We start from the raw sequence: 24990 nt of genomic DNA, 5'->3' as shown, positions 1-24990 counted from the left end.
GTGCATGTACCCACACCCACACCCACACACACACACACCCACACCCACAGACACACACAAACACATACACACACACACACACACACTCTACAACTTCAGAGCATCTCAGGAACACACCTACAAAAACAGGTGCTGAACCCTGAACTGAATTGCCTTAGTGAATCCCAAGGATAAACAACAGATATTTTATCTGATCCAACATCCACATCTTATTGTTTCCCTCCTACTTCTCCATCACATATCATGTTTTCCTTTTTTCAATGTTAAACTTTTTAATCAACTGAACCACATATTGTAGCACCAAGTCACCCTTTTATATGCATTTAATATTTAATTACATCAATATACATTTGTCTTTTATTTTCACATTTATATTTCTAATTTTAGATTATTATGTCATTATAGAATTGTTCTAGCTAGTACTTCTATCGATTATTCTTTTTTTGGGGGGTGGTTCTGGGGCCACACCAAGAAGCACTCAGGGATTATTCCTGGTTCTATGCTCAGAAATCGTACCTGGCAGATTGGGGGTACCATATGGAATGCCAGGAACTGAACCTGGGTCTTTTTTGGATCAGCGGCATACAAGGCAAACACCCTGCTACTGTGTTATTACTCCAGCCCAAAGACTATTCTTAAGTTATATTCCATGTCTCAAAAAATAACACTATATATCAATAAATATATAAATAAAAATATAATTTATCTTTAATAAAAGTTTTGACCGTTTGTTTGAGTTTTGATCTATAGGAAAGAGAGTAATTAGAATGTTGACTCTGTTCAGATGACCAGATTAAATTGTTTTCTAACTATATGAGGTAAATACCACTAAAATACTTTTTAGGTAGTTAAGAAATATTCACCAATAATCCCTAGAGACATCAGTTGGTTCTTTCTTTGTCCCTATTTCCCATTAATATTGCAGCAACTCTGCAAATTTATTCGACACTCTTTAAAGCAAAATATATTCCCCAGAGAAAACAGCTTAGTAGCTGATTGGAAAAATATCCTCAGTGTATAATTATGGGTTTGTGAAACATTTTGATGTTCTTACATGTCTCCATTATTTATAATTGCTTTTACATGAACAATGGTCTAAAAAGCTCAGTATTACATTGTTATGCAGATGTCTTTCTGCTTTTTCAAATGTCAGTTGATAAAAACATTCTGATATTATTATAAACCATTTGGCATGTGCCTTACCTATATATTCAAGATAATATATGTTTTAGCTTGCACTTACACAAATTTAGAAAGGTTAATTATTCTGTATTCAAAGACACTTAAAACAGGTGGGATAGTCATGGTCCAATGTCTTTCTAAATGAAAATAATGTACCCTTGTGTATTTGATGAAGCTAATTTAGTCACCCATTCCTCATTTCTTTTACACTAACTTCATATCTTTTAGAAGCATGCAACTCAACTTTTAAGAAAAAAGAAGAAATTCTAATCCTATTTTTCTCACTGGAAAATATTTTGTAAAAATCTATTCTGATGACATGAATAATGAAAGCTTTAATATGTAAAAATAACCAGTCTTTATATAACATGATACAAAGATATTTTATGTCAAGTAGTATGATTTAAAAAAGTGTCACTTCCCATTAGAATAATAAAATGAGATATTCACTATGGTATCATCAGATTATTATAATTATTAGCTAATTATGAGCTATCTAACCCCTTGAAATGTTCTTTTTGTTTTTGTTTTTGGGTCACACCCAGCAGCACTCAGGAGCTCAGGAGTTACTCCTTGGTCTACACTCAGAAATGTTCCTGGCAGGCTTGGGGAACCATATAGGATGCTAGCATTCGAATCACACCCTCCAGGATGCAAGGCAAAAGCCCTACCTCCATGTTATCTCTCCAGCCCCTTCTCTTGAAATGCTCTTAAACAAAACAAAACAGATCTTAATTTTGTGTAATTAAATTAATCTTGTTCCTAGAGATAGTTTTTTTTTTTTTGGTTTTTGTTTTTTTGGGCCACACCCAGCGGTGCTCAGAGGTTACTCCTGGCTGTCTGCTCAGAAATAGCTCCTGGCAGGCACGGGGGACCATATGGGACACCGGGATTTGAACCAACCACCTTAGGTCCTGGATCGGCTGCTTGCAAGGCAAACGCCGCTGTGCTATCTCTCCGGGCCCTAGAGATAGTTTTATTCCCTTACCTTCCTTTTCAAATACTGGCAAAACAAATGCCTAAGTATATGTCACCTTTTAAAAAAAATGTTTGAGTCAATATTATAAAAATTATTTGAAAATTTTTATTCATCAATTAAAGAAATTTAAAAAGCAAATTGAATTTTAAAATGGAATAAATAGGGTCTAGAACAGTAGCGCAGCAGCAGGGTGCTTACATTACATGTGTCTGACCCAGGATGAATCTAGGGTCTAGGTTCGATCCCCAGTGTCTTATATGGTCCCCCAAGCCAGGAGCAATTTCTGAGCGTATAACCAGGAGAACTCCTGAACACCATAGGATGTGGCCCCCAAACCAAAATTAATTAAATAATCAATTAAAAATAAATAAAATGGAACAAACAGTTCTATAGTAGAAATCAAGGAATCTATTTAAGCACCAAGCTAGATACTTGGAATCAACTGACTGAACAAATATTCTTTCTATGACAAAGAAACAATATTGAGGTCATAATTTACATAATCACTCATCAGCTTAAAAATCAAAGGTCAATTGGCAATTGGCTCAGAATTGAATACTAATTTAATATAATAATTGGCAGTGCAAATGTTCAGTAAGGAAGAAAAACTGCAAGTGAGGAGTAATTTCTTGCTCATAAATTAAAATTTGTCGAATCAAAGTTAAAATTTGTTGAATAATTTGACCATCTTCACTGGTAGGTATTTTATATCAAATTAAATATACCAACCACAGCATCATAATTTTAGTAAATAAATTTATTTACTTCTATTTCAACTTTCACAGGGAATTTTTAAAATATAATGCACTGCAAAGTTTTGTTTGCTAGGGAAATAAAATTTTAACCATCCTAAATTTTACAATTTAACTCCACAATTAACAAGATAATAAAACATTTCAGTATTTACTGCACTCCATTCATAACTTCATAGTTATAAATGGAGAATATTTTTATTAACAAAAAATTGACCTTGTATTCAACATTTCTTTACAACATAACAATATTCCCCAAATACATTACGACTTCAAAGGGCCAAGTAGAATAAATCAATGGGATGTCTTTCTACCCAGGGGGTATTAACAGAAAATGAAAAAAGTGCCTAGAGAAGAACTTTCCAGTTAGATTTGTAATGATCTGTGACATTCTGTCACAATTACTTATTGATTATATTTGAAGAGGTCCACCACAAGGCCTTATAAAATAAATAAATAGCAATGACCTTTCTACTTTGGAGTGAACTGAAGGAGACTTCTGAAGACTCTTTTAACCTTAAGACATCAGCAAAAAATTATTTAGCATATTTATCACCTTCAATATTGCTTTTTTATGATATTTTCAATCAGTTACACACTGTTCTGTTTTGACAAGTTGGTTTTTTCAAAACTGTGAAAGTCAATTTGTTTATGAGAATGGAAAAAGTAGATGTCAGTAATGAATGTTATTTGTAAACATAAATTTTCTGGAAGAGAAGAAAATATTGTTTAATATTTAATATTAAAGAGTTCACTAACATATGTTTTAAAGCTAGCTTAGATTAGGTAAATAAAGGAAAATAATTAGCCATAGAATGTAACTCAAGGTAAATTAAATACGTTTTTCAAATTTAAAAACATGTTAATTTTACAAATACTACTCTTGTTTTAGATGCAGAAGTTGCTGATACTGCTGCTTCTGCTGAAGATTATGTTTAAAACAGCAGTCAGCAGAACTATACCTAGATGACCTGCAAAACTAAGTTCTTACTTCCTGTTCTAGGTCAAAGTATGATATAACACATGTCCACGGATCTTAATTATATATGTATGTGTGTGCATGAATGTATATACATATAGTATTGCTAATATTTAACTATATGTCACAAGTTATTTTAAAGACATTAAATAAATTATCTCAGTTTGTTCTTCTAAGTCCTCTGTTATCACAGCTTACTTTAAAACCAGAAACTAATAGTTTGGGCATGAAGAGTTATGTTATATGCCTAAATGTGAAAACAGTATGACTTCAAAGTCTGTCCTTTATTAGAAAATTAACTTTTTCTTATTATAAAAATATTTATATAAGAGGCTGTAGTGATGCACAGCGGCAGGGCATTTGCTTGCACGTGAATGACCTGGGACAGACCCAGGTCCAGCATCCCATATAGTCCTCCAAGCCTGCCAGGAACAAATTCTGAGCAATGATTCAGGAGTAACCCCTGAGCACCACCAGGTGTGGCCCAAAAACAAAAACAAAAACAAAAACAGAAAAACCAAAAACATTTGTATAAAGTTTTAAAAGCTTGAACCTATTTAATATTCAGCATATTTTCATATATTTAAAGTTTAATATAAATACATATATAATTAAAACAAATGTAATTTTAAAATAATAAAAGGATCAACCAGTAAAATGATTTGGCTAATATATACTGATCATGGTTCTCTAATATAACTGATCATGATTCTATCCATGGTCTTAACAATAGCAATTTGCAGATGACAAAAATAAATTTTCTATTCTAGTATAGCTAAGAATATTGATTGATTTTTAATAAAAGTAATCTTAAAATATAATCATAGTATAATAATTTAATTTTGCTGTATTATTGATAGACATATTGCCAGAAGAAACTGATCTTGTATAAGTATTAATCATGGGATTTATTCAGCACTATTAGTAAGTGAAGAACATACTGTTTAAAAGTAATATCATGATAAAAATCTCAAAGACAGCTCAAACAATGTCAATGTGAAAAACAACAATCAAGTTTCCCCAATTAAAAAAAAGAAAATAGAGCAGAATGGTATGATACAAAAAGCCATGTAATGACAGAAAATGAGTAGAGGAATAATATCATTTAGATGTGCGTTTAATCAGAGGTTGTAGCTGAGAGGAGGGTAAGACTTGGCCTTGGCACAATGTGAACAGAAAAGAATGTATATAATGATGAAACATATTAGAGAGTTACAATTAATATTATAGTTGTGTGATACTTAAATCATATGCAAGGCAAGAAAAGAACTATATGGATAAAATATACTTCTGTGTGAAATGCCCAAGTAAAATTATCTTGGAACTAATTGAACACAATGCTATTGTACTGCAAAGACAGCAGCTAAGAAATATTATCTTGAAAATTAAAATGCAAATTCAATATTCCTGTGTTAAGCCACCCGTATGTACATACACTAACAGTTTTATCCATATAATATTCTACACGCTGGCAGGAATAAAATCTGCATACTGTTTGCTGGACTCTGGACTAGTGCTGAGGCTGCTATTTGTGACTGTCATCTATCTCCAATTTATCTCCTTGCTGCTCTGCCAGAAATGCCACGTGACTCTGCTGTTCATTACAGCTCACTATCTGCTGCAGCTTCTATGAGTTCTCAAAGCCTGCCCTTTACTGTCCCTTTATTTCAATAGCTTCAGTTCAATTTTCTCAGCTGTATGTCATCTTCAACCCACTTTCCACCTTCCATGATATCAATAAAGAAAGCTAAGGAACTCAATCAATCATATTAATTCAGCTCAATTAAAGGGTACATTTGGAGTGTACATTGGAATGATTCTATTTTTTACAAGTAACTGTTTCTCATTGGTGCATAAGAGTCACTGATAGCAGAAGGGTTGTTGCATATAGACTAGTTCTAGACAGGTTTAAAGACATAGTAGACTGAACCACTTTTTTTTAGAGGGGTGAGTCACATCCAACAGTGCTCAGGGATAATACTTGGCTCTATGTTCAGGAACCATTCTTGGTGAGCTCGAAGAAATCATATGGGATGCTGAGGATCAAACCCTGATTGACTATGCAAAAGGCAAGTACCCTACTTGTGGTACTATTTCCGAGGCCAACATTTAGCTCTTTAATCAGGGCTGAGTCTATCTACACCATGAAATTAATGAATTTTTCTTATGGAAATATGTATATATTGATAAATGTATCCTACTGCTGTCAACCACAATCTGGTGGTCTATAGTTTCATAGATAAGCCAAAATGTCAAAAATTATAATTGGGGGTTATTATTCCCTGTAAATTTTTCCTGTCTTCCAATACATGAATGGGTAAAAGAAATAAGTGGTTATAATACTTTACACAGGTATAAAATATAATATAAATATAGGGGTTAAAATAAAAAATTCCTAGTAAACCATTTTTGGAGGTCAGAAGTTCAAAAATAGAGTGAGTTCTTTACTCAGAGTCTGACAAGGTTGAAATCAAGGTGCTGGCTGAGTGAAGTGCTGATTTAGAACTTGAGGTTCTCTTTCAAACTCATATCAGATTGTTGGCAGAAATCCTTGTGGCTGAACAATAGTGGCAGGGCCAAAAAGGAAAAAAAAAATATGAACAGTCCTGTGAGTGCTCTCCTGCAGCAAAACACCCTGCATGATCAGAAAAAGAACAAAATAGCTTCTGACATGGCACCTCACTGAGAAAATTCACTGGAGAACATGGCTATCTCATCAGGGATATCCCAGTCTGTAGGCCATGGAATGGTGTGCAAGTTCAGAGCTAAGTGTTTCCCCTGGGTAGAGACAGGAGAAAAACAAAGACTGTGAGAGAGAAATGAAAGGTCAGCCGGTAGTGGATGTAAACTTCTAACCTAAAGAGGGAGGGTATGGAACACACAAAAAAAATTTTTTTAAATCAACTCCAGCAGATTGCTGAGTTGAAAAACAGACACAGTTTCTGATTGTGTGTAGAGTGGGTCCTTGTTCTTGCTGTGAGCAGGAGGAAATCATTCCTGAGGTGAGCCACCCAACTGGGTTGCAACATTGATCTTATACCACTAGCTTTGTTGCCTAAAATGATGTAGCCTCACCCAACTGACAAGTTGAGAATGAAGAGCAGATGCAAAAAATTGTGTTTGCTTTTAGGCCATATCTGATGAGATGCAAGGGTTACTTCTGGCTCTACACTCAGGAATTACTCCTGGAAGTGTTTGGGGGACCATATGGGATACCAAAGATCAAACCTGAGTTGGCCACATACAAGGCAAATACCCAGGCATTTGCTGTATTATAGCTCTGATCCCACAAAATATACTGAAGACAGTATAAAAATACTGAAGACAGAAATAAGTAATTTACTTGAACTCTTTGAGTTAAAAAGTGTCTCAGAAATTGTTATACTAAAAAGAAATGTAATATGTGGGGACACACCCCAGGCTTAACTTGCTAAGCTGAAAGAAATGGCATCATACCAGGTTTAATTTATTAAGTGAAAAAGGGGGAGCACATCAGGCTTAGACTGGCTACAGCATTACTGAGGTAGCAAGTGAGAGTTGCCATAAAGTGGCCAGAGCAGGTTAACACAATTCAAGAGCCAAAGGCATCTGTTCAATATTGAAAATACTTAGTATCTCATAAGGCATCTGGGACTGCCAGAAATCAGTTGAATCATAGAAACTGGACCGATATTGGGAATGAGATCACCAGATTGCTGCCCAGATCAGTTAGAACTTGGATCTCTGTTTTGAGTCACTGAGTTACAATAAAGTGTCAAGAATAATGAAAAAGTTATCAATGTTCACACCAATAGCCCACAAAGGTTCTCAACTACATAATAATTTCAAAATGGAATAAAGATCTTGAGACTAGACCAGAATCTATAAAATATTTTGAGGATAATAGATGGAACTCATGGCCTTCAATGATTATATCCCATGGCAAGAAAAATAAAGCCAAACAATTACAAATGGAGCGCTATCAAACTTAAAAAAATAATGTATGGCAAAAGAAATTTAGGCTTAAATGAAGACATCCTACTGAATGGAAAAATATACTTACACACCATATATCACATAAATGTCTAATATAAAGCTCAATGATGAGAAAACCTATAACCCTATCAAAACATGAAGAGAGAAGACATTTTATTTTATGATATATTTTATGAGAACTGAGGAGTACTCAAGGCCTAGAGCTATTTCCTGCCATGTGCTCCTCTATAAAGCACTGCAGTGTTAGCCTTCAAAGTTGTCTTGTGAACAGTCTCTGCTCCTCTTTAAAGACATTTTTAAAATAAATCAAGTTAATTTCCTTTGTGGCTAACTAAAAGTCATTGACTAGGGAGGGAAGTTATTACATCTATAAAATCCTTTTGCCATATAATATATCATAAAAGGAGTGATAACACAGCTTATACACACAAAAACAATCTGTACATCAGGGGAAGTTCATACAGTGCAAATATCTTAACAGGTGGGAATTAAAGCAACACCATAAACTTCTACCTGTAACTCCACCCTGGATTTAGGTGTATCTACCTGAGACCCGCCCATTTCTGGGAGGAGTCTTGGGAATCGGCTATTACGTGTAACCTTATCTGCAAGACCCCCCTCATTCCGGGAAGTGGTCTTGGAAGGTTATATAAGGCCTTTGACCCAGGGGATTAGCCCTTTTGGTCTTTTGCCAGCACGGAGGTCAAAGGGAAGATGGCTGAAAGGATTTAAGATGCAGGGCTAGCTAAGAATGGCCGGATGCTTAATTGGTTATGATATAGGCCACACATGTGGTGGATAGGGTATGAATAAAGCTGATACTTCCTGATGCCTGTCTCTGGATGAGTCTGATTCCGCCGTTCACCTAAACCTGGGACCTGCCAGCTGAATGGGGATTGTGGAGCCACGTGGCCGGGGCCTAAAAAGAAAGGCTTCCATCCATCTCCATCCAGCACCATCATTAATTATTTAATTCTACATCTACCTACTGAAGTAAATTGGTATTCTAACTATATAAACTTATGCAAAATAAATCATCAAGATTTGTTTCTTTTCTTTTTCTTTTCTTTTTTTTTGGGGGGGGGTCATACTTGGCAGCACTTAGGAGTTACTCCTGGCTCTTTGCTCAGAAATTGCTCCTGGCAGACTTGGGGGACCATATGGGATACCAGGTTTTGAAACACCATCCATCCTGGATAGGCTGCATGCAAGGCAAACACCCTACTGCTGTGCTATCTCTCCGGCCCCAAATTCTGTTTTCAATAAAAAATATTTTGTGAGACCAGATGCCATAGTACAGGACATAGGATGTTTGTCTTCTATGTGGCCACTCAGGCTTGATCCTTGGGATTCCGTATCTTCCCCCCAAATAATTCAGGAGTAATTCCTGAGTGCAGAACTAGAAGCAATGCTTGAAAATCATCAGATATGAAATTATTCTGCTTTCAATCTTTTCACATATAACTGAGGCCATGACATATTTATGGAAAAATCCTTCTTCTTTAAATAATATTAATCTCTACCAATATGCTAAACCATATGTAAAATTAAATACTGTTAAATATAGTAGTCCTTGTTTCTCTAGACAAAAATAGCAACTTGTGTCTCTAGATAATAGACAAATTGTATCTCTAAAGGGATAAAAAAAATTGCATCTTTAGGGAAATAAAAGATAGTCATCTGAAAATGAACATAAATTCTATGTTAGTCATCTGAAAATGAACATAAATTCTATGTTAAAATGAAAAAAAATCACGGTTTATTGATATCCCTTCATTTTCTCTCTGATAGAATTTTTATGTTGGGTATAAATACCTGAGTGACTGTTCATTATTTAGTAATAATAATACAAGTGTTTAGGTGAAACAAAAAGTCTCACTGATATCTGAGGTATGATAGAAGAAACCTGTTTCCCTGCTCATCAGCACTGATGTCCACTAACTAGTTCCTGATGGGAAATATGTATGAGATTTAATTTACTATCAGTTATCTTAAGTACAACTTTCACTTCTGTTTGTTTCCACTAATATTACTATCATGATCATGCTCTCCTAACACAAAATTTATTTTCTGTAAATGTATGCAACCTTTCACCAATAACTAATTTGCATATAGTTTCGTTATAATCCCCATTTTAAAGTTCCCTTTATTTTAATTCTTCTTGCACTGAGGACACAAACCAGGTTCCATAACCTATATTACTCATCCCATTTAATTTTTATTAATAAATTATATATACTGCCTAACATGATTACTCTACAAAATTTAATGTATGAAACTGTCAGCTTATCATTTTAAAATTGTTACCAGAAGCCCACTATTTCTGCATATAGTAAGTAAAATCTGGCAGATTTTATAACTAATGTCTACATGATTTTAACTTATATCAGACAATAAATTTAGTTGAAACAAATCTAGTTAAACTCTATTTTGCAGAGGGAAAAAGTAAAATAGTGAAAATAAAATACTAATGAGATTCTAAAGAGAGCTATGTAACTAATTCTAACTCTGCTTTTTAAAATCAAATCATTACGCTAGGCAGGGAGACAATTCAAAGGGCTGAGTGCATCTGTAGGCCCTAAGTTTGATTTCCTGTACAACATGGTCCCCAATTAATCTCTAGTTCTAACACTGAAGACCTGTAAGGCTCACATTATTGCTGAGTCTGAGCATTACTATACTGCATTGAACTATTCAGTACATACTGCCAGACCAAGAATTGCCTGCACTGGACACCAGCCTCCTGCATACTCGTTAGAAGCAATATCATCCTACCAAAATTAACAATTACTATCTTATTTTCTACCCAGGTAAACTGACAACCTGGTCTAACGATGATTAATCTTGAAGCCAAGTAAACACTTCAAATGACTCTTTTTCTATCTTTAAAACAAAACGAATCACTCCCACTGGAGTACTTCGGTCATTTGGAACACCTATTCCCAACCCTACCTACTCAAATATGATTTATCTTTCAGGTTGATCTTAGACTACCCAGGTTATTGTGATGTTTCTCTTATGTTTTTAAATATTTGAGAAAATAGCCTATTTTTTTTTCACTTACAGACTGCCTTCAGGGACCTCTTATTAACTGTACTATGTGACATTTGCTTTATTGAGAGAACAGAACTATTTTTTTTTTTTTGGTTTTTGGGCCACACCCTGTGATGCTCAGGGGTTACTCCTGGCTATGCGCTCAGAAGTTGCTCCTGGCTTCTTGGGGGACCATATGGGACGCCGGGGGATCGAACCGTGATCCGTCCTAGGCTAGCGCAGGCACCTTACCTCCAGCGCCACCGCCCGGCCCCGAGAACAGAACTATTTAAAAATAATGTACACTGCAGCTGGAGTAATAGCATAGTAGTTGGGCAGTCTTGCATGCAACTGACCCAGGTTCAATCCCAGCATCCCATGGCCACCAGAGCCTGCCAGGAGTAATTTCAGTACGCAAAGCAGGAATAACCCCAGATCACTGCTAGGCCAGGAAAAAAACAATCCCAATAAAATAAAATAGTGTAACTGACTTATACTTTATTTTCTGTTTATAGCACATAGAATAATGTTACATTAAGAAAGTACTTTGCTAATAGTAAACCTTTATTCAAGGGAAATTATTAAGGAACTTAATAATTTTAAATCCTTACTATAGGGAAAAGGGGAAGTACCCAATAGTAAAATTAGTTGGTTTACAGAATAAGTATCCTCTACAAAATAATTTTTTGCTTTGAAATAATATTTATTCAAACTGTATAATATTATATATTATTCAAGAATATATAATAATGACAGCCAAGAAAAGACTGATATATAACAGAAGAGACTTTCTATGAAGGTTTATAAAATTGACATTATAAAAGGTGATACATTATATTATAGGAAAATACAAAAGCAATGAGAAGAGGAATAAAAAAACCTACTCTGATCAAATATAAAACAGGAAGTATGGGCTGGAGAAAGTGGTTAAGGCACTTACCTTGCAAACAACAGTCCCATTTTGATCCCTGGCACCACATATGGACTCCAGGGATGACTAGGAGTGATTCCTGAGAACATTCAGGTGTAAACGCTAAGCACCAGTAGATGAGGTACTCCCTCCCAAACACACACACACACACACACACACACACACACACACACACAGCAGAAAATAAAATGTTAGAAATTGGTAGTTCTAGAAATGAAGCAAAACAGGGAACACATTGACTAATGGGCTATAGATTTCAGTTCTCTTTAAGTGCATCATAGCTTTGAGGACTTGCTCATCATGAATAGAGCATATGGCCATAGTCATTGTTATGATTTAAGAAAGGAGTGTTTTAAAACACCTAGCATGGGGTCTGAAAATCACAGATGTTTGCCAAAGGATTCTTTGTCATTATTCATTGATCAGAGTTGTGCTTTATGCAGATATATTTGCCAAGATTCAACAGGGTAGGAACAAATAAAAAAAGTGGAGCCAAAATTCCCATGAAAGTATGAATAAGAGGGGCTGGAGTGATAGCATGGAGGTAAGGTCTTTGCTTTGCATGCAGAAGGACTGTGGTTCGAATCCCAGCATCCCATATGGACCCCCGAGCCTGCCAGAAGCAATTTCTGAGCGTAGAGCCAAGAGTAACCCCTGGGTGCTGCTGGGTGTGACCCCAAAAAAAAACCAAACAAAAATAAAGAAAGTATGAATAAGAAAAGCACAAATAAAGTGGTCTTCCTTCAGTATCAAGGACATTCATTCCCTGAGCACTGCCGAGTGTGACCCAAAAACAAAAACAAAAACAAACAAACAAAAAAAAGATGAACTGAAAGATCTTTAAGATAAGACCACAAGACACACCAAGCTCCTATTAAAGATGATATTAAATCATATGACAATCACCTCTCTCAATGAGAATGGACTAAGTTTACCAATAAAGAGAAAAAGAATGGCAAAATGGATCAAAAAGCTGAATCCAACATTTTGCTGCCTACAATAAACACATATAAATAGTCAGAATAAACGCAGACTCAAACTCAAAGGTTGGAGAACAATCATTCAAGCAAACAACTTCCTTAAAAAGGTCAAAATAGCCATTCTAATTTCAGATGACACAGACTTTAGACTTGAAAACTTATAAGAGACAAGATTGAACATTTCTTAATAATTAAGGGATATGTATAACAGGAAGAAAACACACTCCTAAACATATGCACTCGATGAGGGAACAGCTAAATATTTAAAACAACTGTTGACAAATGTAAATGAAGGTATTAGTAGCAACAAAATAATAGTGGTAAATTTAGAACTTCCTTGTCACCACTTGATAAGTCAACTAGGCTGAAACCTAACAAAAATAAACTAGCACTGAAAGGAGCAATAGAAGAAAATGGCCTAATACACATTTTATATATATATCTCCATCCCCAGAAAACTATATACACTAGGTACACATTATTTCCAATGCATAAGGGTAATTCTCCCAAATAGACCATATGCTGACCCATAAAACATACCTACATAAAATAAAGATGTTATACATTGTACATATATTATATCTTTTCAAATCATAATGTACTGAAATTAGTATAAATTACTAACAAAGATGAAAATTTTTAACAACTAGAAATTAAACTCACTACTGAACAACCAGTGGGTCAGAGATGATATAAAAGAGGTAATCAGTGCTTGCTTCGGCAGCACATCTACTAAAAATTGGTATGATACAGAGAAGATTAGCATGGCCCCTACACAAGGATGACACGCAAATTCGTGAAGTGTTCCATATTTTTTGTTTTGGCCAAGGTGGATTACATATCTTTCACAGTAATTTTTTGAGTGGAGTCTGAAGCTTCAGCAGGCAACACATCATGGCAAAGCTCCATGCCGTAGTCTTTTTGGCCAAGCTAAGGGGAAGATGCAGTCTCAGCTGCCCCCCACAGCCTTCTCTTTCCTTCCTCTTGGTCCCCAGGGTTATTCCTGGACACCTGCTCAGGGTCCCAGCAAGTGGGTTCCAGAGAGGTGCAATTTAAAAGAGACCCCAGGCTTCCTAGTTCCTGCAAGGAGCTGGGAGAGGACTGGTGAACTTCCAACTTCCAACAATTAGGAAGCAAATGCCTCTCGGGGAGTCAGAAGCTTCAGCAGACAACACAGGGAGGACATGGATCCATGTGCTCTTCGCTTGTCCAAATCACGGACCAAAGTGGTGTCTCGGAAACAACACCCTCCCTCTTGACTATTTCTAAAACATAAAAGGGAAATGTGTATCTCCTTTTTATGTCTCAGATGTATTCCCTTAACATCTATAACTTTTTTTGAACATCCTCATATAGTGACAATTTTGCCCACTGGTTTTGTTGATTGTTTAATTTCCCCCCTTTTGAGATCTGTTTTATAAGCAATATTGGTAGAAGAGTATCTCTGTATAGATTTCATGTATGAACCAAGTTACGGGGAATGTTGGACTTTATTTGTTGGCCCCCAGATGCACCACCAGTATCATTTGGCATTGCTTCTCTTTTGCATAGGCACATTAAAATGGGAAAACAATACGTATGCAAACAAGATCTTATCTAATAGAGATGGGAACACAAATTTGGTAATGCAATTAGGCCTTATACCCTGAACATTGGCATAATAATTTGGCTTAGGCCTCAGAAGAATGGGCATCGCCCACACACACCTGAACAATGGAAACCATATATGGAAACAACCAGGCCACATATTGTATTTGTATCTGTTTTGTTTCTTCATTGCAAAATAAGATATATGCAGTGTGCATAAGAATTCGTTCATAAATTTTGTTTTTAATATAGTCAGACCCTCCAATGGTCTGAGGGACAGTGAACTGGCCCCCTGTTTAAAAAGTTTGAGGATCCCTGGAACATGACCAGGATCCAAGCCTCTACCAGGGAAGACCTACCACTGCTTTGGCATTGACTTACTCCAAAGAGTGCTCTCAACACCAAGACGACTCAGCAACAGCCTGCTTGCAGGGCAGATCGCTTCACAGTTAATGGTATGCTGAAACTAGAGGATGCTCCACATCAACTTGACATCAATAAAAGAAATGCACAGAATCCAGAATCTTTAACTATAAGAATCTGATACCAACAATAGCTAAAGTGTGAAAAAATTTCAGCGGGACCATGTTGGACAGAGTGATATGCCTGGAACCCAGAGTCGGCCTTATGCCAATAAACTTCTGGGGTGAGGCCTTTTTGTAATCAGGTCAAGGTTTTTTCCCATTTTCCCCATTTTTCTGGACCTATGCAAACAACGGCAATTGCCACTATCACAACTTTACTATATTTTTTTACTCTTATCCTTTAAGGAAAAAAAATTACAATTTACTGAACTTAAAAACAAATAACTGTAGTAGAATGCCTGTCTCAAATACAGGCAAGGGATGGGAAGGGGGAGAGGGAATGTTACACTGGTGAAGGGGGAGTGTTCTGTTTGTGACTGTAACCCAACTATGATCATGTTACTTAAATAAAAAATATATTAAAAAAGAGGAAATCAAAAGATCTCTGGAAATAAGTGAGAATGAAGACACAAATTATCAGAATCTGTGGGACACTGCTTAAGCAGTACTAAGAAGTTTTGCAAAGGGGAGAAAGTCACATGCATGACTTCCTTTTATTAACACAAGTGCAAACAAGTGTCAAAAAGAAAGAGTGAGAGAAATAGAGAATAAATCAAAATGCCTGCCCCAGACACAGGTGAAGATGGAAGGAAAATAGAAGACACTGCTGGCAAGAAAGATGTATTGATGAAAGATGATGTACATTCTGTGATTGAAACATTGAACAATTTAACCATGTTACTTAAATCATTTAACTTTTTATATATAGACATTCCTTAAATTATAGAAGCAAGGAGTTAAGTTTTGCTTCTCAGCAGGATTGGCATTTCCTTTTTCATATCTGTATCTATTGATAGCCATTTTTGAGCTCATAGTTGTAGTAAAGAAAGAGGAAAGTAACAAGAAAGATGTCTTTTACTGAGAAAACTTGCAAAGGTCATTGAAAATACCCTCACTGCCACAGCCTCACTCCATTTATCTGTACACTCATGCCAGCTGGTCTTATTTTCATAGCACCCTATGTCTTAGCATTAACTTGCTGTGTGTCCACTATTGAAGATCCATACTTTTCATTATCTTGCATGTTTTGCTTTGTGATGTTGTGTTTTCTTTTATAAGATGTCTATACCTTTCTCTTTTTGCTAAAACAATTCAGTAAGAAGTTGGTCAATTGTGTTTAAAGATTTATACCACACATTCTACCTCTGCAAAGAAAGGTCAAAGAAACCCATATGAAAGATTTATAAGGAATATCCTTTTGGGTGCATCTTACATATTTGGTGTACAAATTTGAAACCAAGGAGAATTTTCTGTTTTAATGAATTTTTTTCTCTTTAGATATGTGTTTTTAATGGGTTGCAAATAGGAAATAATATTTCATGAGATCCTTTCATAAAGATTACTGAATTTGTTCTTTTAAAAAATGTTCCATAGTACATGTCCAAATGTTCAAAGTAAACTTAACTTAATAGATGTTGTACACATTTATCCAAAGTTATTAGTTTATTTTATTTATTTTAAAACTAGGCTTTATCAGATAGCCTATATATATCAGGTGGCAAAAAGGCCCGATAGTGAATACATATAGAATATGCTTTATATCAAAACTAACAGATTGGGTCACAATTAAATAACAAGCTGAGAAAAGGCAATGCTTTATAATGAGATATGAATTCCTAAAGAATTGCAAGTTTACAAACAGGGATATGAGTAAAACAAAGGAACACATTGTTATTTTGTACAAGTTCCTGAGTTGGACCCCCAAGAATACATGCCCACTTCACTGCCCAGTAAGAGCTACTAAATGTGGGTCCTATAGAAAAAACTGATAAATTAAAAATATAATTAAATGAAAATAATAATTATTCACCCAGTGAAGCTCAGGGGTTACTACTGGCTATGTGCTCATAAATCACTCCTGGCTTGGGGACCATATAGGATGCCAGGGATCGAACCAAGGTCTGTCTTAGGTCAGCTGAGTGCAAGGCAATTGCCCTACTGCTGCGCCACTGCTCCAGACCCATCTAGTAAGTATCTTTTTTTGTTTGTTTTTTTGGGGGGCCACACCCAGTAATGCTCAGGGATTACTCCAGGCTATGCACTCATAAATTGCTCCTGGCTTGAGGAACCATATAGGACACCTGGGAATCAAACCACAGTCTGGTCTAGGTTAGCATGTGCAAGGCAAACACCCTACTGCTTGAGCTACCACTCCAGCCCCTTATTTTAAGATTCTATTGTCAAAATAAGCATATACAAAGAACTGTGATCCCCAACATGACCACTAGGTATCTCATAATGATTTCTTCCAGAGGTCAAGCTCCAGCACTGAGCCTATATTGAGATATGAGCAATAAAGGTTGCAGAAGCTAAGGAGAACTTTTTGTCCTTGCCATATCCTAAAGTCTCTTCTTTTATTTAAGAAATTCTGTCAATATCTAAATTCTTCCAATTCTTCTAATTAAAGAAGCAACCACTGTCACGTTTGTGACCTATATATGCATAATTTGGAAGGTAGCACCCATATAAATTGATCTGAGTCCCCTATGGTTACTCTGAGAATACAGACTATCCCCTCCTTGTTATTGAAAGGATCCTTCTCCTCTCTTTATAGTATCGCAGGTCCCCTAATTAGGAATATATGCCTCCATCTTTACTGAATAGATGTGTACATAATCATTGCAGTTCCCTGTATACGATTTTAAACTGAGTTTTCCTTTGCTTACCCATTTGATGCTGTTTGGATTGACAGAAAAAAAATCCAGAAAGGTTGGAATTTTTTTTCAATGTCATGGCCAGATATTTACCAATATGAGTATGTATTTTTAAATCAACATAGGTAGAATCAAAATTTTCTACTCAATTTCTAATTAATTCAGACAAATTAACTTATGAGTGTTAGTTTTTATGTAAATGTGAATCTTAATATAAAATAGCCTACATTCTTATTTTTTACCACATACACTGGAGATTCTAAAAAAAATTATAGATTGTTGATACCAACTCATAAGTATAATATTGAGTAAAAAGAAACATTGAAGAAAAATAAAGTACACTCTGAAGAATCAAGATAGTTTAAAAGATTAATAAATGCAAGTTTCTTGAAATAATCTTATCAAGAAGGTAAGATTATTTCCTACCCCTTTTAATATATATTAGACATGGTGTCTCACTCTTAAAAAATAGAAGTTGGTAGAAAAAATAAGGTAATGTCACTACTGAGACTACATTTTATTTATTTAAAAAAAATCTTTATTTAAGCACCATGGTTACAAAATAGTTCATACTTAAGTTTCAGTCTTAGAATGTACATCATCCTTCACCAGTATACTTTTCTTGCCACAAAAATCCCCTAATCCCTTCTCATCCACCTTTCCACCTATCTCTAGATTTTGCTTTTCTCTCTTGCTTCTCTCTCACTTCCTTCTTGCTTCTCTCTCTTTCTTCTCTCTCTCTCTCTCTTCTCTCTCTTTTCTCTGTCTTTCTCTCTCTCAAACCACATTTTAAAAAGTGTGCCCTTTGGGGCTGAAACGATGGCACAGCAGTAGGGGCTGACCCAGGACTGACCTGAGTTCGATCTCTGGAGTCCTATAGGGTCCATCGAGCTGGGAGTGATTTCTGAGCACATAGCCAGGAGTAAATCCTGAGCATCACTGGATGTGGCACAAAAACTTAAAAAAAAAGGGGGGGATGCCTTTCATCTGTGTGTTTTATTACTGTTTTATCAATCATGGTCCCCAAAATGAGTCATTCACACAAGGGTTCAAAGAAAAAACTCAAGTTAAGGATTAACATCTCTCTTCAACAGTACCTATGTGAGCCTGCTAATAATATTAGATAATGGTGAGTTGCTATAGAGAATAAACCATTTTCGATTCATTTATATTATATGATTTGCATTTGATTTTGTCAATTTTATTGATTAAAATAGCAGCTTAGCACAAGTTGAGGAAACTATTCTCAAGGCTTTTAGATTCTTATAACTTATGAAGTAAAAATTTTAGTCTTTGATTTTCTTCTCAGAATTTCTATTAAAAGTATCCAGTAATAAAACTGGATGAAAAATTTAATCATATGAAAAAGTCAATTATAGGAATAATTCAAATACTTTGATAACACATAATTCACAAAAGAACAATATTTAAAGAGCACACCATAAAATTTTTAGCCTATGTTACGAAGTAAAGTCTTTCTTGATTTAAAAAATAATATAACCCAACATTGATAGTATTCTTTTTCTACACTTTATATATAAAAGGTTACATAGAGTCTGGTTTTGTCTTTTACTACACTACTCATCAAAAACAGTATATTTGTTCCTATAACTTCACTTAAACATATGGATCTCAAAAAGAAAAGTAATTGAGAAAGAGATTAAGATTTCAATTTCCATGCTGATAATATCTGGGACCTTACTTCACTCCACTAGAACTCACCACCATCTTTTTGCTACCAAATTAGCTTTATGTCAGTTCTTACTCTGGTATTATACTTTTATAAATCTCAATATAAATTTAGGTACTACACTTCTACTAAGCATCATATTTGTTGGTATTTTCTACTTTCTGCACATTCTTCTCATTTCAGTTGTTTAAAATTAAAATTTATTTAAACTAATTAGATTTGTCTAACTATAACTACCAAGCCAATCTTTGTTTTTCTTGATAGGACACATAATTTTCAAGAGCTGAAAAATCCAACATTCTTCCATCCTCCCTTTACCTTTAACATAAAATCAGTTATAAAGTTAATTGGAGGTTTCCCATCAATATCACTCAGTTTATTTTACTTTCTTCAAAGGCAGGAGTGTATAACTACTCCATTTTCATCATGCTATTTTGGACTTTTATTGCTATCCACCTATCCAACTGCTAAGGTTACACTTAAGTTTCCCAGCCTACAACCATGTCCACCAATCCAGTGAAAGATGGGAAGTGTCCGTGATATCAAGGACAACATTATTCTTAACTTGTTATGTGGAACAATACCCACATTTTAAATTAGAAATGACCTTAGCATCAACCTTTAACAGCTCAGATACTAATAGAAAAATTGATATAACATAATGAAACTAAGAATTATTAATGAAACTAAGAATGGCAAAGAATAATATTTTCTCTTTTTTTGGTCAGGTCCCAGCAGTTTTATTTCTTTTTTATTTTAATATCTTTATTTACACTCCTTGATTATAAATATGATTGTAGTTGGGGTTCAGACATATAAAAAACACCCACCTTCATGAGTGCAACATTCCCATCACCAATGTCCCAATCTTCCTCCTCCTGTCCTCAAGAATAATATTTTCCTATTTTATGTGTTAAAGTTTATTCCTGTATAGTTTATTGAGCATATTAATATGTACCAAATACTATGTTAGATGTTAGAAAGTCACAGATTACTATTTAAAACCACAATATAAAGAATACAATATTCTACATTGGACAAGTATAGTTAGTCTTACATTTACTTTTTGCTCTATTCAATACCAAAAAAACTTTTAATATAAATAGCATAACTACTTTATTTATCTTGGTACTTAGCTTTAAAAATTTAGAAATACATTAATTCTAAAACACCCAAGTAGAACACAGTAATATTACAATGTAAGTGACATGATATCATGATAAAATTTGAAAGCTAAGATTAGGTTTTAATTTTAAGCAAATATTTTAGTCAAAATATTCCATTGCTTTGAAGAAAACAATTTACTTGTAATTGTGGCCACACAAACATACTCTATATGAACGTATGTATAAAAGAATCATGAGTAATTAAAATAAATAATTCCATATGTTTCTATTCTGCATATTACTAAATATCACTGAAATTCTGCTGACATTAGATGTAGAAAACTAAGCATATTGATAATGTGAATCATGGTTAAACATATAGTACAGCAGATGAGCACTTTCCATACAGTTAGCCTATGTTCAATCCCAGGTATGGTATATGATTCCCAGAGCACTGCTAAGAGTCCAAGGGTACAGAGTTAAGAGTAAGGTGGGTGTGGCTCCATTTCCAGCCCCCCCCCAAAAAAACACCATCAACAACAAAATAAATATGGCTTGAACACATTATAGACCTGAATGAATTATTTGTATTTCTTTGGGGCAGGAGGAGGCATATTTGATGGCAGTCAGGAATTACTCCTGGCTCTGCAATCAAAAATTACTACTAGTAGGCTTGGGGGACCATAAGGGATTGGTGGGGTGTGGATTAAACTTGGGTTAGCTCCCTGCAACAAAAAAAGCCCTCCCTATTGTGCTATTGTTCTAGCCCGAATTATCTGTATGTCTTTAATATATTTAGGTTAGCCTTTTATAATTGTAGGTATACTATGCAGAACTTCAAGATAATTCTTACTAAAATAACTTGCTTAGTCTTCTTATATTTTCCTTATTTAATATATATGAAAGTTTAGTATGCTTTTATTTTCAAGTTTATTTTTCAAAGTGGGAGAGGTAAGCAGGATTTTAAAATAGAGGATACAATGGAAAAGAGTAGAAGACCTCTAATAAAAACAAATAGTTAAACATGATCAGCAGAACAAGGGATGGAGGAATCTAATGGGGTTTGGGAGAATAAGCCATGAGAGGGGCCGGAGAGATAACATGGAAGTAGGGCATTTGCCTTGCATGCAGAAGGATGGTGGTTTGAATCCCTGCATCCCATATGATCCCCGAGCCTGCCAGGAGATATTTCTGAGCTTAGAGCCAGGAGTAACCCCTGAGCACCGCTGAGTGTGACCCAAACACCCCCCCCCCAAAAAAAGAATAAGCCATGGAAAATTGGTGGAGAGATGGCACACACTGGAGGAGGCATGGTGTAGTAGGTATAAAACAATAATTTTGATACTATTTTAAACTATAATATTTTAAGTTAAAATATTTTAAGGGAGAAGGAGAGAGAGGGAGGGGATACTAAACATTTTCAACATTCTTAGACTATTTAGTAAAAATTATCTTCAGCATATACATATACATCATAGCCAAAAATCAGAAAATGAATGTTATCTAAAAATAGATTAAATGCTTAGAAATGAATTAGAGTGAACTTTAATGAGAATAAATAACCTAGAATGAGGGTCAGAGAACACAATATTATGTCCACAATATTATGTCAGGGTCACACAAGTTAAAACCTTTAAAAAGATGCAATCGTGAGGGCTCCAGCTATTTCGATAAGCACCACACAGAGCAGACAAAACAAACAAACAAACAAGTAGAAAAAAAAATAAAACAAAAACAGACAAACAAAAATCACGCCATGGTCTTGAATTAAGAAACATGGCATAGCACATAACGAAAGAGAAGAAAGGAAGAGAAAAAAAAATAAAAAAAATAAGTATAATTGGGGACTACACTTTCAATAATCACACCCAAACAGAGAAATCGACCAAAATAGATTGGTAAATCAAAAATAATAATAACAATAATAAATGAAGGTACTATATATATTTATATCAAAAAAATAACCAAGGTTTTGTGCTTTTTGTATTTTTGTTTTTTTCCCTCCTGCACTGGCACAGTAAATATTGGGGTCATTCGAAAAAGAATTCACTTGGCCTAAGAGATAGGGGATTTCTCCGTCCTTGGAGCATACTGTCATGGGATCAACTCTAGACATTGCTCAGGATCCTTTACTTTCCCAGTAGTGTTTTTTTTTTTTTTTTTCTTTCTTTTTTTTTTCCTTTGGTGTGTGGAAGACTTCTGCTCTGTGTTTAGAGGTCTCAGTATCTGTACAGATCCTATAGCTGGAGCCCTCACTGGATATTTGACACTTCTTTTGGTACTAGTGGAGTGTTTCACCTACTTTTTCTCCATCTCCCAGAGTGATGATGAGAGCCTTTAGAAGGACTCCGCCCATTTTCGGGGTATTAGACTCTTACCCCAGTTTATTGCTTTTTTCTCCTTCAAACAAAACCACACAACTTGAACTAGCTAGTCCTGACTCCAGATAGAGGGGGAAATAAGGGAGGCATCAGGACCAAACAGGTGCAAGACTACTAAGTAGTGGGTTAGATACAGAGGGGACCACATATTCTAGCCGCCCTGGGGTGAGGGAAAAGGAAAAGGGAGGTAGGATAGAAACGGAGGCGTAGGGATGACAATTTGGCGATGGGAATCCCCCCTGATTTTATGTAAATATGTACCTAAAATATTATTGTCAACAATATGTAAGCCATTATGATCAAAATAAAAATTTATATTAAAAAAAAAAAAAAGATGCAATCGTTTGTTTGGAAACCACACCTGACATTGGTCAGGGTTTAGTCCTGGTTGACTCTGGGACCAAACGAGATGCCAGTAACCAAAACTAGGTTGACTGCATCTAAGACAAGGCAACTCAATCCACTATTGCTCTACCTCAAAAGATTATTTTTCATAGAAAACATGAATGAGTGAAGCATTAAATATTATTTAATTAGTTAATGAAAAATATCAGTGTAATAAAATTTGATAAACTGCCTACAGATAAAGAAAAATAGCTTAAAGACTAACAAGTTATATATGGTGATGTCTTAGTTTCTCCATCTTCAAAGAACTCAGAAATTGCATTTCAAAGAAGCGCATTTCTTATACTTTTGGCTACACTTCATGTCTAGGAAATTCTAACAGTCTTACTTTTCGATAAAAATATTATATTATTATGCTTCACAATGAAATTCTTTTTGTATATTCATGTTGTTACTTCAAACATATAAGAGTATGTCCAAAAATCATGCTTAGTTTCTCACTATTAAGGTAGTTCCTTCCTCTAATAATTATTGTTAAGATCTAGGTTCTATTATTTTATTGAAATAACTTCTCTTTTTCAGACCGTGTGAGTAAAAGGTTAAAGGACAAAGACGAGCATGCTGTCTCTGAGTCAGCACTAACAAGATTCAATTTCAAAGGATCAGCATAAATTCATAAATACTCCTTATAACTCTTTCTCTTCAAGGTAGTGACCCTTTCCCTGATTTCATCTTTAACTCCTTCCTTTCAGTACTGTAATGGAGCTTTTTATATGATTTCATCATTGAAATTCTATGAGTCTGAAGGTCTAAAATACATCCATCAGACCTCATGCAAAAAATTTAAATGTAAACCAATAACTCCAACCACTGTTAAATATCTTTAAATATGAACTTACATTGTTGGCAATAAAGGCAATGATCTAGATATATTTTCAATCAAATGTTTAAAGCACCCAATTATGTGTAATGCTAGAAGTTTTTCTGGTTGTATTCTGAGTTGAAAGGATTTCAGTTCACCTGGAATCCAATCACACCTGACTTAAGCTATCCCACAAATGGATTAATTTCTCATTTGAAGACAACTAAATATATATCTGAGTAGATTTATCTGAAAAATAAGATAACAAAATGAAACTCTTAAGATCACATCAAGTAGAAGTGCTAGAAGAAGTTTAATAAGTATAAAAAAGTACAGGAGTTTAGAAGACTCATTGAAGAAAGTAAAATTATATCAGCTACTGATGGGAAAAGGAGGACAAGAGTAAAATAAAAAACAGAAGTCAAGATTTAGCAATTGATTTTTTAAAAAAATATTGTAAAGCAATTCTAGGACTCAAGGCATAGAGTAAAGCACTGCTCTGCCTTCTGAGTTCTGAGTTTCTCATATGCCCACCAGTAATGGCCCTAACGATAAATAAATCTTTCATTTCTCAAATATAACCAGATAAGTAAAAATCGAACCTACTTTTGTTATCCTATAATTGGCAAACATAATAATTTAATCATCAAAATGATGACAGTCAGCTAAGAGATTTGCTAGATACAAAGCAGTCACTCAAGTCTTACTTTCAAGAAGTTACTTTCAAATTGACCTTAAATTGATAGCTAAGAGCCAATGCCTATTCATTCCAAAAATAGCTTAAGCACATCTTGATTATTGTTTTAACAGAAATGCATTCAAAGAACTTTGTTTTATTAAACTTTTCTTACAGCTTATGTAATATTACCCACTATGTTCAGTAATTAAGAGGCAAAGATACAATATTTTGCTAGCATTGTTATTAAAAACTTATTTTTATAGAATTTGGCATTTATAAATTAATATCAGC

General features: G+C 34.8%; 1 protein-coding gene and 1 non-coding gene across 2 annotated transcripts in view; one reads left to right on the top strand and one right to left on the bottom strand.

Annotated features, from left to right (window-relative positions):
* The window catches only part of PCLO (piccolo presynaptic cytomatrix protein), a 331891-nt gene that overhangs the window by 243269 nt on the left and 63632 nt on the right, over positions 1–24990 (bottom strand). The window lies entirely within an intron of this gene.
* On the top strand, positions 13520–13627 carry LOC126026011 (U6 spliceosomal RNA). The gene has a single exon (XR_007501555.1). It is a non-coding gene; the product is annotated as a U6 spliceosomal RNA (small nuclear RNA).

Source organism: Suncus etruscus, chromosome 1 (assembly GCF_024139225.1).
Source record: "Suncus etruscus isolate mSunEtr1 chromosome 1, mSunEtr1.pri.cur, whole genome shotgun sequence".
Lineage (NCBI taxonomy): Eukaryota > Metazoa > Chordata > Mammalia > Eulipotyphla > Soricidae > Suncus > Suncus etruscus.
The sequence above is the reverse complement of the archived record's forward strand: the minus strand, read 5'-3'. Positions and strand labels throughout refer to the sequence as shown.